The sequence below is a fragment of the Plecotus auritus genome (genome assembly GCF_963455305.1).
Source record: "Plecotus auritus genome assembly, chromosome: 2".
Lineage (NCBI taxonomy): Eukaryota > Metazoa > Chordata > Mammalia > Chiroptera > Vespertilionidae > Plecotus > Plecotus auritus.
Window position 1 is genome coordinate 128,905,992 of NC_137771.1, and position 12,600 is coordinate 128,918,591.

Genomic DNA, 12,600 nt, shown 5'->3' on the forward strand with positions numbered 1-12,600 from the left:
GACTCATTAAGAAAACAAAAAAAAAGACCCATGTAAGTAAAATCAGAAATGAAAGAGAAGTAACAACTGACATCACAGAAATACAAAGGATTATAAGAAAATATTATGAAAAGCTATATGCTAAAAAATTAGCTTAGGGGACGTTTGGTACAATCTGGAAAAAAGTGGATATGTTGCTAGAAACATACAACTCCCAAAACTGAACCAAAAATAAACACACAAAAAAAGCAACAAAAAACAGAAAATCTGTACAGACCAATTACAGCTAATGAAACTGAAGCAGTAATCCAACAGCCCAGATGAACCAGAAGGTCACTGGTTAGATTCCTGGTCGGGGCACATGCCTGGGTTGTGGGTTTGATCCCATTAGCAGGTGTGCAGAAGGCAACTGATAAATGTTTATCAGTTTCTATTGATCTCTCTATTCCCTCTCTTCCTCCCTTTCTTTAAAGTCAATAAAAACATATTGGACAAATAAATAAAATAAAAATAAAACTCCAACAAACAAAAGTCCTGGACCAGGATTTTTCACACCTGTGAATTTTACCAAACATTCAAAAAATAACTAACACCTATCCTTCTCAAACTATTACAAAACATTCAAGAGGAGAGAAGATGCCCATGCTAAGTATGTGAGTCCAGTATCACCCTAATTGTAAAACCAGATAAAAACACTATAAAAATAAAATTATAGGCCAATATCCCTGATGAGCATAAATTTAAAAAAAACACCTCAATAAAATTTTATAAATCGGATCCAGCAATACATTAAAAAAATCAAACACCATGATAAATGGTATTTATTCCTAGGATGTATGATTGGTACAATATTTTCAAGTCAATTATTATGATATAACAAATTTAAAAATAGAAAAATAAAAATCATATGAACATATCAATAGGTGCAGAAAAATATTTTAACAAAACCCAGCACCCATTTATAATAAAAATTCACAGGAAAGTGGGAATAAAGGAAATATATTTTGACATAATAAAGGCCATATATGACAAACCCACAGTTAACAGCATACTCAATGACAAAATATTAAAAGCATTTCTCTTAAGATAAGAAACAAGACAGGGATGTCCACTTTTACTTTCATCACTCTTATTCAACATAGTAGTGGCCACACCAATAAAAATAGGAAAAAGAAAAAGAAGACATCCAAATTGGAAGGGAGGGCGTCAAACTGTCATTGTTTTCAGATGACATTGTTTTCAGGTCCCTCTGGTACCTGGGACCCGTGCTTCTCTCCGGCTGCTGGCAGACACCTGGGACCCGAGCTTCCCTCGCAGCCCCGGTTTCATCCGGAAGGATGCCTGGTCTAATTAGCATATTACGCTTTTATTATTATAGATATAAAATTGTTTCACTGGTTAAACTAGGCCAGTGGTCGGCAAACTGCTGCTCGCAAGCCACATGCGGCTAGCGAGCCGAGGTCGCTCTGTTGACTAATGAGTTTGCCGACTACTGAACTAGGCTATTCTTAAATAACTCAAAACATTTGTTGTTCACATGGAATAAGAAAGCAAATTCTTAAAGACAACAAACTGATGGTTGCAAGAAATGAGTGAGATTGTGGGACTGGGGTACTAAAAAAAAAGGGATTGAGAAGTACAGATTGGTAGTTACAAAATAGTCATGGAGTTGTAAAGTAAAAGAATAGGAGATATAGGCATAATATTGTAACAACTATGTATGGTGCCAGTTGGTTACTGCACATATCAGGGAGAATATTTTTTAAGTATATGATTGTTAAACCACTATGCTATAAACCCGAATTTAATACAAAATAAAACTGAATGTAGGTAAACTATAATTTAAAAAAATAATAAAATAAAAATGTCAAAAAATAAATAAATTGAAAGTTAAAATAATTAAACATACATATAATTAAACATTCAGTGCCCCTGTGACACTAGGTGCATTTTAAGTGCTTGATAGATAGATACAACTAGTTGTTAGAGTGTTAGACAGTATGGGTTTAAATAGATACACTGAGAAATTGCTCATCCTCTTTTTCCTAGTTAAAATATAGTTAATAAGTGACATAAATATTGTTTATAATAAAGTGTATATGTAAGTCATACTGAAACAGAAATGAAAAAGAGATGAGTTTCCTAAGTAAAAATTAGAAATTCTTCAAAATGGAGGTAACAATTAAGATAGATTTTGAGGGATGGCTATGACCTCATTAGATAGAGGGGGGTCGGGAAAGAATATTTTAGGGAGATAGAAAGGCAAAGCAGTGAGTTGGAAACAAAGTGGTGTGTTGAGGCATAGTGAAGTACGCAGTGTACTAAGAAACACTGTGCCTAAGGGGGAAGTGAGAGAAATTTAGAAGAGTTGTCCAGAATCTGAGTATGAAAGGCAGTGGGCTGAAGAATTCAGACTTGAAGGCAACAAAAATACGAATAAGTAAAGGCACACCATGAGTTCATTCATTTCCTAAAACAGTCTCTTTCCTTGACCTGAGTTGTGACAAAAAGCATTAATTGAAAGGAATAGTAATTAATGACCTGGGTGTAATTTGCATTTGTGTAGAGTCTTTTTAAAAATGTTTACCTTTTTTCAGGGAAGGTTATAAATATAAAATTATTTCATTGGTTAAAGTAGGCTATCCTTAAACTCTTTTATATTAATACCTGATTTAAATAACTCAAAACGTGCTTTAGCACACACCACGGCTGTTTGGTATTTTGTTGTTCATATGAAATAAAAAGAAAATTCTTTCAGAAATTGTTTATAACTGTAGGCAAGCAGGTGAAGTTATTTTTACAAACCTCCTAGATCTTCATTCCAGGGTAAAGTTTAATATAATATGTACAGGGCATTGCACAATTTCCTTTTCCACCTTTCTGTGATTAGATTAATATTTTAGAGTGCTTACTCAAGGGTTGTACATTGATCAGAAGCTGTTGGCTGTTATGCTGAAATGTTGTTCCACCTAAGGGTTACAATTCACCTGTCAAGTGGTCGATCATGCTTCACTCCTAGAGTGAGTCATGATTCTTCCTTTGATCTATTGAAGTTCATTTTTAAGGTTTACCCTTCCAAAGACCTATTAAAAGAAAGTATGTGTGTCTTTGGGATATCCTATATAACAAAAACCTAATATGCTAAGTGTCTGGTCATCTGTTCAAACAATCAAAGCATAATATGCTAATGATATGCTAAGGCCACTCAACCTCTCTCTATGATGTGCACTTACCACCAGGGGGCAAATGCTTTGACTAGTAGGTTAGCTTGCTGCTAGAGTCTGGCTGATAGGGACTGAGCAGAAAGGGCCAGATATGCCCTGAAGCCCTCCCACGGTCCCTCCCCAGCTGTCCAACCACCCGCATCCCTCCCTGGCCCCGATCATGCACCAGTGGGGTTCCTCAGCCTGGCCTGCACTCTCTTGCAATCTGTGACCCCTCAAGGGATGCTGGAGAGCCAGTTTCAGCCTGATCCCGCAGGCCAGGCCGAGGGACCCCACTGGTGCACAAATTCGTGCACCAGGACTCTAGTTCATTAATATTCTCTATGAAGAACTAAAACTGAAGTAAATGGTGCTAGGCATAGCTAAGGACTCATTACACATGAACAATCACATATCATTTAAAGAGATTATAGTTTGTCATAAAAAGCATTGGTCTTTAATTCTGGTTAAATATAAACCTATTTAGGTTGAAATCTTAATTGATGCTTTCACTCTAGTTCATTACCATTGTGACAGTTCAATGAGATTATGGTCCACATAACAACCTGGCACACAATGACCAGAAAATCATGTCTCAAATGAGGACCGGTGCCAAGTATTCTTATAGGGGAAAAAAAGCAACCCACCCATATGTGGATCATTTATATTTAACAGTAATATTTCTCAGCATAAGAACACTAAAATCAATTCCAGATAGATCTAAGACCTAATTATATGAACTAAATTTTTAAAACTCTTAGGGAAAATATATGAGGATATTTTATGACATTATCGTAGGAAATGGAAATGGTTTCTAAAACAAGATGTAAAAAAGGAGAAGCCATAATGAAAAAGTTGTATTACTTTTAATGAAACACAATATAATTTTTAAGTTAAAAGACATTGTTTTTAAAAAAGAGATAAAAGATACAGCCTACAGAAAAAATATTTGCAATGCACATACCAAAAATGAATTAGAATCTATAAAGGAAGTCTATAACAAAAAGGAAAATGTCTTAGTAGGGAAAAAAAGTAAAATATATGTTTAAGCAATTCACAGTAGAGGAAACTTAAATTCTCAATGAATGGCTGCTCACGATACATATAACCAGAAAAGACAAATTAAAACCATTCAATTGGTAAACAAAGAAATGTGCCAATATTCAATGTTGACAAGGATAGGTAGAATGGTAGTTCTCACAAATGTGCTTGGACACTATAAATGCTACAAGCAATGTATGGAATTTAGATAGTGTCTAAAAAAACAGAAAGAAATAAGCTTCACATAATCAATCAATTCACTCCTAGACATGTCTCTAAAACAGTATTGGATATGTGCACAGTGATATACATACAAAAAATCATTGCTACAGTTTTATAAGAAGAAACTGGAAATGCTTATTTTTTTAAAAAAATATATTTTATTGATATTTCACAGAGAGGAAGGGAGAGGGATAGAGAGCTAGAAACATCGATGAGAGAGAAACATCGATCAGCTGCCTCCTGCACACCCCCCCACTGGGGATGTGCCCACAACCAATGTACATGCCCTTGACCGGAATCGAACCCGGGACCTTTCAGTCCGCAGGCCGACGCTCTATCCACTGAGCCAAACCAGTTTCGGCTGGAAATGCTTATTAATGAGACAGGGAAAAATAAATTGTAGTAGATTTATACAATGGAATACTATATAGCAATGAAAAGAAATGCAAGTAAATCTTCCTGCATCAGCTTGAATAAATCACAAAAAACAATATTCCCAAGAATCCACATAATATGTTACAATTTATATGAATAGTATATTTACTAACAATGCTATATATGATTGAGGGTGTACATATACATGGTAAAATCAGCAGAAAATGGATGGGAATCATAATGGCAAATTTATAATATTGTTTACCTCTTGGAGGGAGATGCAATCTGCAAGAATACACAGAGGGCTTCAATTTTGTTTAATGTGTTCTTACTTAATCTAGGTAGTAATTTACAAGCACTTATTTCACTAATTTCTTTGTCTTTGTCAAATAAATGTGTCATAATATTTAAAAAATCAGAGTCATTAAAAACTTCAAGTACAGCAGCACCTCAAATCTAAAGGCCATTTTTTATGTGATTAGCAACATCTGCTCTTGACATGTGTGGCTTTCTGATGCAGAACTCTATTGCATCAGTAAAAATGAATCATATGATTTAACTTGCTATAGTCTGAGATCAAACCCTTGTTTGAGGCACAATAATCAAGGAAGACATGCTCATAGCTCTCCATGAAATCTAAGACATTATGCTAATGGCTAAAATGCCAAATTAAGCTCCATAGTGACCTGGCTGAGTTGGGGAGCAACTGTTGTGATAAACTTCCAAGAGGCTGGCTAAACATGGAGTGCTTGGTAGAATGTGGATGTCAGAGACCCACCCCCACATATTCTAATGTATTAAATGGGGCGGGGTGGTGTCAGAAAGTAGTATTTTAAGTGTAATTTTTGTTGATTCAAAGGTTTCCTTGGTTCAATGGCCAATGTTTGATAAATATTGCTTAACAAGTAGAAAATTGTATTTGACAAATAATTTATGTAAAATGATTTAATATAGAGTGAATCCTCAAGAAATGTTAGCTTACTTCTCATAGCCTCCTAATAAAAAGCAAATTAAGAGGTAGAAGTTATAATTGATTGGAAATTTCAGAGGTGTATAAAAACTACAAGGGTTGGAATAGTTAGAGAAATATCGTGATGGAGGAGTTACATGAACCACTCTAGACAAAGAAATAGGGTTTGGCCAGGTAAAGAGGAGAAACATCTAAATCAGAGAAGCCAGGTGCTTAGAAATGTGATGATGAAGGTATACAATTTCTGTGTGAGAATAACATGATGGCTTCTTCCCAGACTCCTTTGCAATATTGGTGCAACCTTAAAAACAAATAAATAAGGCTCTAAGTTTCACCCACTCTTCTCTGGCCCCCTGGATGATATTGATGCAGTTGGGGTTGGGGGTTACAAGTGAGACTCTTCTCACTAAGGCAGATACTCACTGACTATGCCATCGTTGGAGAGTCACTATTTACTAATGACTGGTCTGGGGAAATGCAAAAAATGATTTGAATGAGAAAAATATATTTAGGAGATTAAAATATAAACAAAAATTTAAAAATAATAAAATTCCTAATTAAATATGAAGAAGAAATAGACCCATGGCATACAACCTATTCTCTCATGAGCAAGAATTTGTTAACAATTATGGATCTTCCCCTCATTTGCTGAATAGCTATGTGTATTGAGGTTCACATGTTAAAGAAATCTAATAAAACCTTACTTTAAAATAGTAATGTAAGTACTGAGTGAAATACCTATTATGGTTAAGGTGCTTAACACTAAGTCTACAGTTTTCTCCTATATGGCCTTAGATATGTCAGCTCATCTTCTAGGGCCTCTGTTTCCTCAGAATTAGGAGAATTGGCTGGTCCATTTAGCACTGATGTATCCTAGGTGCAAACATAAATAAATGAACACAAATATTATTCACTCACTTCAACAGCAAGTTTAGAGAGATAAATGATTTTATGACCAGGTCATAGTTGTAGTCTACTGTCTGCTATTATGTTTTGCTTCTGAATTCAGAGAGAGAGAGAGAGTAAGAGAGAGAGAGAGTTATCAGTTGAGTTTTCTGAGCAATAAGGAAGCACTTATTCTCTAGTGAACTGGAGGAAACCTCACCTTAAGTTACATTTCAAATGATGCATTGCACTTGCTCATTCATCAAGCTGCCAAAGGCTTTCTCTACTGCCCTTTTTTCTTTTAAAATTCATATATTTGTAGTGTCTTGAGTTGCTTAGCCTCCTAATGAAAGTAACATATTAAATCTTGGTGGAATAAAAATATCTCCTGTCCTGGTCAGTGTGGCTCAGTTGGTTGGAGTTTTGTCCCCTAAATCAAAAGGTCACAGGTTCAATTACTGGTCAGAGCACATACCTAGGTTTTGGGTTCAATACCCCCTCTTTTGATCTCAGACTATAGCAAGGGACATAGGGAGGCAACCGGTCAATGTTTCTCCCTCACATGAATGTTTCTTTCTTTCTCTCTCTCCCCTTCCTCTCTCTCTAAAAAAATCAATAAACATATCCTCAGTTGATGATTAAAAATAATAATAATTTAAAAAATCAGCCTCTAATGTGTCAAGTAAATATGGATGTCAAAAGGTGAGATTTCACAGCTGAGCACAACACTAGTTTCCAAATGTTATAAACAAGTGCACAGCTTCCCTTTCATCTCTGACCAATGCTATTTTGTATTTGAATTTATTCTATTATAAGATAAACTAAGACAATCATATATACCAATATAATTCTCTTTGGGGATATATTAAAATATTTTTTTATTGTGTGCAGTTAGGCTAAGAGAAAGTCAGCAGTAAACCTATAAAAACACCTAGGCAGCAACTGAGTCTATGCCCTCCTCCCACACTCAGCAGAGTGCTATATCACTAGAAATCACTACCCCTTCCCAGGATACAGCCTAAAAGATGGCAACACTGGTTCAAGGACAGGGGAAGGGAAGGGAAGTAAAAGGAAGTAAGTGAGAAAATATAGCAAAGATGTGATTAACAGCTGTTTGCTGGAGCAAGACCCCCCCTCCCCGCCCCCGGCTTCTGCAGCTGTGTCATTGTGCCTCAGCTCTTCAGATCACCCAGAGCTAAACTGGGAGACTCAAGGAGTAGGGAGATGCATGAGAAACACTAAGGAGTCCAAAATCTATGGCAATGCTCTGAGGTGAATGCCCTCACTCCCAGATACTCCTTGGCTTTACCCTCCCCTCCTATTGGGGGAAGATAGGTTCCTAAAACACAAAGTCCTCTTACCAACTGGATATTTATTTGTTCTGGGTTGCTGCTGTTGATTTTTTTCCCCTTTGGGGTATGGAGGAGTTTCATGAACACGGTAAACCTTTTAATAACCCCCTTTAATAAAATCAACATGCTGCACATCTTCCAGAATGCTTTCAAAAGAGCAACCTGTGCCTCCTCAAGATATAGGAGCGATGCAGGTCTTGGGGTGGCAAACTGAGTCTCTCTAAATAATGGGTCTAAGGATCATCTAAGTTTGGGCCTGAAAGCCTAGCTGCCAGGCTCCTAGTTGGCCTCCTAATAAATAGGTGGATTCTCAAAATATTTTCTGTTTAGTATTACATCCTCGTTCCAATAATGAAGGGGAAAAATAGAAACTGGGAAAATAATGCAATGATATTGTCTTCTCCTGGTGCTCAGAGGAGTATATTTCCTCTGAAAGATCCCCTTTAAGCAACCAGCATCCTCAAGTGCATCTATGCCCCGTCCTCTGCATGCTCAGTGCGGGTGGGTAATCCACCTCCAAATTAAACAGCTGATAAAAAGCACTTTGAAGGAACCAGACAGATAACCCAGAGGAGTTTGCAAGGTCGGGGCACTCCCTGGTGAGAGCATGAATAGGTGGGAGGTGTTGAGGTCAGGATTAAATGACACTGAAATGAAGCCCCCTGCCCTGCAGTCCCCTTCCTTCATCTACAGAAGGAGTCCCCAGTGAGCTCTGGGTCTGGAAGCTGCCCCTTCGGTGCTGCAGAGGGGCCAGGAATCGCATTTCAAAGCAACCTACTTAAAAGAACCAAGAAAAGCCTGGCGATGACCAGAATTGGCCCACATCACTTGCTACCTCCTCCTCTTGCAGCCTTATCAGTATTTCCCTTCTTTCCCCTTCGACCCTTTCTCCTTTGGGGGTGCGGGTCTTCTAGAACGTTTGGAATACACCCTAGGGATTTTCGGGTGCGCTCTGACGGGAGGCTGGCTTGGAATGTCTCAGCATTCCATCTGCCCACCCCACCTGTCCGCCTGCAGCGGAGTGGCTCCTGGAGAAGTGACCAGGGACCTCTGTGGTCAGATGAGCGCGTCCTCCGCTAGGCCCTTCGACATCTCGGTGCGCGTGGACGCCGGGGTCTGGCGGCCTCCGCAGCGGGGCGGAGCGGCAACTCTGACTGCAACGACAGGGTTGCAGCAATGGGATTGCCACGCGGAGCGCACCGCTCTGCCTTCCTCTCCCCATTGTGTCCGCGGGGCGCTGCGGGGCTGAGCCACGAGCGCCGCCGCATAGGCACAAACCTCTGAGCTCCGGGCGAGATGAAGGAGAGAAGAGGGGGCAGAGAGAAGGAGCAAGAAGAAACCCCAAAAGGTCAAGGCGCTTCACCGGCAATGCAGAGGCGCCTGGACCCCCCTGCATTACGTTTTCCAGCTAAACGCCACCAACTGGAGCACTTCCTGACACGTCCAGGCGTGTGGTTTTTGCGTGTGAAAAATATGAGACGCGCCTTGTTCACTCATCTGTCTTCTCTCTTTTCTCCCTCTCTCCTCTCTCTCTCAAAATCCAGCCTGTCTCCACATCAGCACTACACCTTCTCTACATCAGCAATACATTTCCAAGCAAAAAGCTGCAAGATAGAAACGCGGGTCTTCAAAAACCTCACTGTCTGCCTATCACCAAGAGTTTACCAAAATGCATCCAGTTATGCTTCTTTTCAAAACCCCATTGTCATCCTCCTTGGAGAATGCTATCGAAGTTTCGAGGCGAATGGCCTTGCAACTGCTGGTTTCCGCGCCTCACTCCAGGTAATGAACCCCGGTGCGGTCAGAGACACCGAGATTACGCGGCAAAGTTACCCAGAGCAAACCTGCAGGCCGCTGATGCTCCGAGCATCCTAAGCTGCAGTTCTGTGCATCCCAGGAAAGCCCCAATGCACCACGTAACCGCCTCCAAAAAGATTAACCCAGCCATAGGACACAGACACAAATTTCTAAACTTCTTTGTGAAATTGGCCCAGCCCACCCAGAACAGACATTCACCACAATTTACAATGAAATAAACGTCGCAACCCTGCAGGGAAACTTGTTGAATTCTGCCCTAGCATAGGGCTGCGATTTCCTATTTAGCCTGGAGGTTTTTGATTCTATATGAAAATACCCGGTGCACCAGGAGCAATTTCTGACAAACTGCAGTCCTTTCTGCACCCATTTCTGCACCCCAACCACCACCGCTATACAACTAAGCCTGTCTCTTGACAATTCTAAAGCTGGCTCTCACTTCCTTTCCTATAATTTGGGAGACTTACCCTTCCTTAAGACTGTTTCCAGGAATCTAGCGGCTTCGTGGTGCAGGCACAGCCCTCCAACTTTGCTGTGCACCTCCGGAGACCTTCCCGAGTTTAAACCAGGCAAAAGCGGTCTGACACTTACAAATGTCAGAATGGGGAAAGAGGGAGAGAGTGAAATCGCTTTTCTTCTCAGTATCAGCACCCTGGAAAAATCCAATCGTTCTTCAGTAGAGAATTCTTTCAAACCCGTTATCTGTATTACTATTAATGCGCAGAGCAGAAGGCATTGCATGCAAATAGGTCCAAGTGCGCTCTACTATTGGTGGCAGCGGAGGCCCCTGGGTCCTACTGCTCAGCCCTAAAGTACACAGCAACACTACGCTCGCAGCTTTGGAGGCGCGGAGGGGAAAATGGATTTAATTGATTCGTTACCTCTGGTATTGTAATGCCTGCTGCGATGTTTAATCGGGGAAAAAACCCTCACATTTAAACTCCTGTCATATGATCTATCATTTCATATTTGCTTTTAATTGCCTGTACGGAGTGGCTTTGCAAATACAAAGGCTTTCAAAAGAACCTTTTTTTTTTTCCTGAGAAAAATTCACACATATTTTTGGCAGGAAAACCCCTTTTTAAGCATTATTCTGATATAAATCCACGAAATACTTAGATACTCCTGCACTTCACTAAAATAAAATAGCATCTAATTTTATTATTGAGAATAGAGGGCAATTCCAAATAAAATAAATAAATTAATATGGTAAAAGCTAAAATATGGGTGTACCAATTATAAAACATGGGATATGTTTTTTTAAATACTACTGGAAAAAAAAATGCCACCAATGACAATGCCATGGGCATCATTTTTATTTTGCCAAATAAGAAACTAAAAAATATTTTACTTGTGAATATTGACAGGGAAAATATAAATCAACTTAAGGATGCTGGTAATGTCACAATATGTCAAGCATTTACTATTAATTGCCAGGTTTTCTTTTTACAGTTTCTCTCTTTACCAGCCCATTAGCAATGCAAATTGGCAGAAGGAGATTCAAAGTGAGGCAGGCCTGTGGTGACTGGCAATTTGAAGTATTGTAACCACATTCTACAGAAATACTTGTACATCATCATTAAAGGTAGCTCTCTTAAAAAATTAGAATATTAATAGGTTTATCTTAATATATATGATTTTAAAGCCCTTAAGCATGCATTTTCCTGACCTTTAATTTTGTAGAAAGAAAGAGAAACCCTTATGTAAATGAAAATGACAGACTCCACCAAGTTCCACCTTAGATATTTGCTGATATTACAACTTAGGAAATAACATAATTTTATATGTAAATAATAATGTTAATGTAATTACAAAATTATAATGCCTATAATTACAGCTCAATGATATTAGAAAGTGATGTACTGAATAAGGTCAGTAGCAACCAACTCATAAATTCACCAGCCATGTGTAAACTAAATAAATGAAAAGGCAAAATGCAAAAATACAATAGAATTGAGATCTTATTCCAAATACATGTATAGCGTTTGAATTTATGTAGTGTGTGCTACAATCCTTCTTCATTTCCATAACTCCTTCCCTTACAGTCCCTTCCCTTCCCCCATCAGTAACCCTTGACAACAGAAGTGTTACTTCAAGTCCAGGTTGCCTTTGCTGCCTTCCAGACCTAACTTACAGATTATATCCTTGCCAGAAACAGAATTAACTCTTACATGACTGAGATATAAGAGTTTCCTTCAGGGCTTAAAAAATTCTGCATTCTTATGTATATTTCCAAAGTTTTCACTAAACATATGTTTAAACATAAACATCCATGACCACCAATTCAGAGTGAAAAGACATAATCAATTGGCAGTGCATAGAGGCAATTTGCTGCATTTCCTCATTGCTGTTGTGTCTCTGGAACAGCTTTTTGGGGTGAATTTTATTTGAGGGTTATTATCACTTTAGCCCAAGTTGAGAATTTTTCAAATTACAATGGAGTTATCATGAAAAAATATCTATTACTATATTCAGTATAATTGTATAGGGACTCATCTATAAAAGAAAAATTTTATTATTTGGTATAGTAAGAAAAGCATAATGACTATGCAAAGCTAATAGGCATGATTGATATTTAATTCTTTTTAAAACAAGCAAGTATATTACTAGTCTTTCAGCTTCCTGTTCCAAGTGGACTTGAAAAAATAATTATTAACAGTCTAAGTGCAAATTGAAATTTCTGTATTTAATGAATATGTTTTTGGAAATGAGAAAAGATGTGTTTTATTCAGGCAGAGTTTATACAAAATTAATGCAA

The 12,600-nt window shown here is 38.3% G+C and overlaps 1 protein-coding gene across 4 annotated transcripts in view; it reads right to left on the reverse strand.

Annotated features, from left to right (window-relative positions):
• ROBO1 (roundabout guidance receptor 1) overlaps positions 1 to 10,569 on the reverse strand; it is a 1,316,070-nt gene extending 1,305,501 nt beyond the window's left edge. For all 4 annotated transcript variants that reach the window (XM_080657733.1, XM_080657738.1, XM_080657736.1 and 1 more), the window contains exon 1: positions 10,310 to 10,569. The gene's annotated coding sequence lies outside the window, so the exon portion shown is untranslated. The remainder of the gene's footprint in view (positions 1 to 10,309) is intronic.
• Positions 10,570 to 12,600: the final 2,031 nt, after the last annotated feature.